The sequence below is a fragment of the Vigna radiata genome, unplaced genomic scaffold (genome assembly GCF_000741045.1).
Source record: "Vigna radiata var. radiata cultivar VC1973A unplaced genomic scaffold, Vradiata_ver6 scaffold_153, whole genome shotgun sequence".
NCBI lineage: Eukaryota > Viridiplantae > Streptophyta > Magnoliopsida > Fabales > Fabaceae > Vigna > Vigna radiata.
Window position 1 is genome coordinate 834787 of NW_014542917.1, and position 5226 is coordinate 840012.

Consider the following 5226-nt stretch of genomic DNA (forward strand, 5'->3'; position numbering starts at 1 on the left):
TGTCAATTTCAAATACTAGTGAAAAGATGTTCAAATTCCCATTGCACAATTGTATATGATATTTTTCGATTAGAAAAGTAATATCCAGTGATGAAAATCTTCAAAAATAATTTGAGGGTGTCAAATTTTTTTTTTAAGTGTATTAAAAAATTTAAGGGTGCCAAATATATAAAATATATTTGGTTGGCTAGCAATATTTTGATATACTAATTTATATATATGTAAAAGAAGTTGGTGGCCAAGGTATAAGAAAGTTCTACCCTTGGTGTTATCTATTTGAAGTACAAATGTATTGAACTATTATGTTAAAATACTTTCTTTAACCTCATGCAATCATGTATGAACTTTGATATAGGATTTCTACAAGTTTACAAACTTTATGGTCAATGATTTTTGTTTAGCTATCTCAACTCTTTTGTATGTCACAAATAATGATAATGATTTTTTTATAGTCAAACATTTTACAGGAATGAAAGGTTTAGTTTTGATCTATTCATAAGTCAAAACAATCCATTTTAGTTGGATTTAGGTTCTTTTTTATTAGAAGATATACTGTTATTTAGATACAAGTGTTATCTAGTTTAACAATTTGGATTTAGGATTAAGGTTTTGATGAGATGAAGCTAACTTAGTCATATTAGAAATACATAATTCTAAAAATGTCATATTGTACTCTTTTATAAATATTCAAGAAAAAAAAAGTAGATTGAATTAATGTTTGTTTAAAAGTAGTTCGATTAATTTTTTTTTTATAATAATAGATCCCCATTGAAAATAAATAAATAATGGGATGAAGTAACTCATCAAAACTTATATAATAAGACAATAGTTAATATATTTTAATTAATTTTATCATCAAATATAACTATAACATTATTTAAGCTTTCATGATTTTTATATTAAAACTGTGTAGCCAAAGAAAAGTTTTTTTTTCAATGAATTAGAACTTAATATTCCTAACTTCACAATTTTTAAGTTGTCATTGAGGTTGTAATTAACATTAAATTATGTCAGGGCCAATAGTATAACGGTTGAAACTTGATTAGCCTGTGGTGTTAGTTGAAAATATCCCGTAGAAACATGACAGAGAAAAATAATTATTAATTTTTTTTTAAAGATATTGACAAGTCACAAAAGGGGTCTGAAATTATATATTTAGCTACATCATGTTCCATCAGCATGAACAAGAGATAGATGCCACATGGATTAACTAAAACGACTAATCAGAATACATTCTAAGATTTGGTAAATCCGCATCTATTGAAAATAGATAGCATTTTTCATCTAGATTTGACTATACAAACACCGATCAAACGATCTATAAAGGATTCTTAACATCTTAATTATTCTTTCTAGATCATATCCTAATTAAATCTTCCCCATTAATAAAGTTTTATAGTCACACAAATCAAATGATATTTTAACACCTACGGCTAGAATTTAAATGATGAACTTTTGTTATAAATATAGGAGTAGAGTGAATTATGTGAATTCTTATTTTGAATTTTTTTTGTTATAAGGTAGAAGTAATACTTTGATATGAAGTAATGATAGACAGTTTATTGAGATGAGATTCTGTGTGAGGGTTTTCCTGACTTGACTAGTATCAGACGCATATATAATAAGATTTCTAATGAGAATCGATTGATGTCTTTATATCGCGGATATAGAAATTTACCCTTTCATGGTCTGATTGTTATTGTGAGTTTATATTATCAAATATATAGTTATAACTTTTAAGAGATAAGAGAGAGACATGACAAATACAAAGTCTCTTAGTCACTCAATACATTGATCTTTCAGAAGAAGAATTCATATGTCTATGTTATAAATGATTTATGAGTATTGAGCCATGAGGATTATATTATATAAATATTTCTTGATTGTTGTTGAATTGTTAATCTAAGAGTGGATGATGAATAGTAGGTGTGAAGTAAAGTTAATTGTTTTATTTATTTTGTATGCTATAAAGATGTTATAATATGTTAGATATTAGTAAGTAACTTTTAATCTTTAATTTAACACGAAAATATAAATAGAGTATTTAATTATAAACCAAAATTATTTTTAATTTAATAATGATAATCCTAAAAAAGGAAAACCTATTAAAGTTAAGTTATACTTCAATTAATCTCAAAACGATAAAAAAAAGGCAATTACTTTTATAATAAAAAATATAAAATAAAATATTATATATATATATATATATATATATATATATATATATATACTATATATACTATAGGACGATCGTAGATAGCAAGGAAGGGATGACCGTTACACATTCATTGGCATTGATGGGTATTAAAGGTGAGTAATTACTAGGTTACATGCGTTGCATTAACGACCAATTAACGAGTGATATCAGCTAGATTGAAGACTGAGGAGTAATAAGGCACAAAATATGTTACATTAAATGATATTCAATGCACTGAATAAATAGAGAGCTTATAAATATAGAGCCAGTGACTAGGTAAAGTTGATTTTTCTGAGATTACATTAAGACCTTAGAAAGCATCTTACTGACTTGAGCGTCAAGTAAGGAGCTGAGTCATTCTTCGAGGAACCCATACGGCAAGGTATGTGGAACATCTACCTCGTGTATATATATATATACGCATGTTTTAAAAGTCAAGGGTATTTGAATAATTTTCATTCTCAAAACTAAAAAAAAAAAACAAGAAACCCCCAAACTCTTACTTACCTTCCTCATCCCTCTCAACCCTTTCTCTTTCATCTCTCTTACTCCAACAACATTTTCTCTATCATCATATGTAGACTTATATATATATATATATATATATATATATATATGTGTGTGTGTGTGTGTGTGTGTGTGTTTTGTTGTCTTTTTATACTCAATCTCTTATTATATTATTAAAACACATTCGATCGTATATTATTATTTTATATAATTATTTGATTTTTATCTAATTATTATTAGATTATTTTAATTGATATTTATATAATTATAATTTATTTTTTATATTTAATATTAATAAAAAGAAAATTGTATATTTCTTGACATTAAATATTTTCTAATGTAATTTTTGTTTTTTCATTTTTTATAAAAATTATTTAATTAATACTTTGAGTAGTATGAGATAGGTAGATCATAAGAAAAAAATTCATATCCCTTAGACGAAAAATTAAGAATGAAAATAAATTTTTACTTTGAAATTGAAAACAAAATAGTCAAACTTGCAACTACCCTACTTTATTATCATCCCTTATTTAAAAAAATAAAAAATGGAATAATGAAATTTGATCTTAATAGGTGTATAATAAATTGTGAGATTATAATAATGTAAACCTAATTTTACAGTTTGTATTAGTGACCATAAGTTCTTAAATGACATAATTATTTCACTGTTTTAATAGAGATTATAGACATGTATAGAAAATTTGGTTTGATAAATGTATTATGAAGAATAAAATCGAGAATTTATTATATAAATAATATTTATCCAGAGTAGTGGAGATTGGATTCCTCATCCCGTGATGCATTGTCTAGAATAAAATCAATGGAACATTTTATATCAAATCTTATTTGGAATCAAAGTACTACTAATGGTAATGAGGGAAGTAACCCTAGAAAGATTCCACCCCAACAAAGATAATATATATATGAATCCATCTTTACCTCGTGTTTGCATAACCAATTACTTGCTTACTTTTCAAAAGCTAAATTAATTCTCCATCAAATTCACAAGTCACTTGATCCTCTTCCACAAAGTCAAAAACTTTATCACAAAATTAATCATTCATCCCTATACCATGCATCTATCTCTAATTTTTCAAGATACACCACCAAAATTGTATAAAAAAGTTTTGTATTGACATCCCATCCGTTTGATATCATTAAGGTATATATATCTCGAACGTGAGATTAAACATTAATGGGTGATCCGATAACGATCCCGATAGTAGATGAAACAATATGCTCAACAAAAAAACAAATATTGTTAGAATAGATTTTTAACGATAGCTCTAATACCATGTTAGAAGTAGACTTTAAGTCTAGTAATCTATCATAATACACTTCATATCTTAAATTGAATTTATTTACTATCCAATTTTATCTCTTTCGCTTATTATTTATATTTATAATTTATTATATGTTTGGAAATTGATAATCACTTTAGCCACACATAAATTGTTTAAGTGAATATGTACACTTAGTTATTATAAGGCTTAAATCCTTATTTGGTCCCCTTGTTAGGATGAAATTTTCAGTTTAGTACTTGCTTTTAAAAGTGTATAAATTGGGTTCCCATGTTTTGCAATTTGTGTCAATTTAGTGAATTAATGACACTTCAAACAAGTTTGTAAGAAAGGTGTCCAAACAGTTAATAAACATGCTGCAACTCAAAATGACTTGTCCACTTGCAATTTTCAAGCCAAATTGATGGTTCAAAGGGACTAAATTGACACAAATTGCAAAACATGGGGACCTAATGTATACACTTTTAAAAGTGGGTACTAAACTGAAAATTTCATCTTAACATGGGGACCAATTAAGGATTTAAGCCTTATTTTAATTTACTAGTTTTGAGTAAGTAATAAACTTCATCAACATCTTAATCGTTTGGTGGAAAATTAAGGCAGTGCTTATATCACATGCCTCACTATGATGAAGCTTTCACCCATGAGAACAGGCAAATGAAGTGTGTAATGAAAAATCGTGTTATGAAAATATATTTTCTGTATTGTTCAATTTATAATTCTGAAAGGCCAACAGTAATTTCATTAAAAAAAATACATGTTTTTTCGTAATTGGAAAGTTGCTTGCTTCCAACAGATCTGTGATAAATTTAGAACAGTGGGTTTTTTTTTTATTAAATTTGTTTTTAAACTATTTAAAAAAATTATATTTAATCTCTAAACTAAACTATGCATCCATTATTACGTTATGCACTCTAAAAATTATATAAAATATATTTCTTAACAATTATATTATATGGAAATCCGTTTATTATATATAAAAAAAAAAACATTTTATGGTTCGTGTACTAAGAAGGATATTTGTATATATAAAAATCAGAACATTCGATTGGATAAAATATAAGAAAATCCAAAGTTTTCTCCCTCTATCAAATCTCTAGGTCCTTTTCAACAAAATAAGATTTTCAAATTCTTTATTGTTCAAATAATTTAATATTATAAACAAGCCTATATCTGCAACAAATTTTCGGAAAATAATATATCGGTGTGTACATTTGCAAC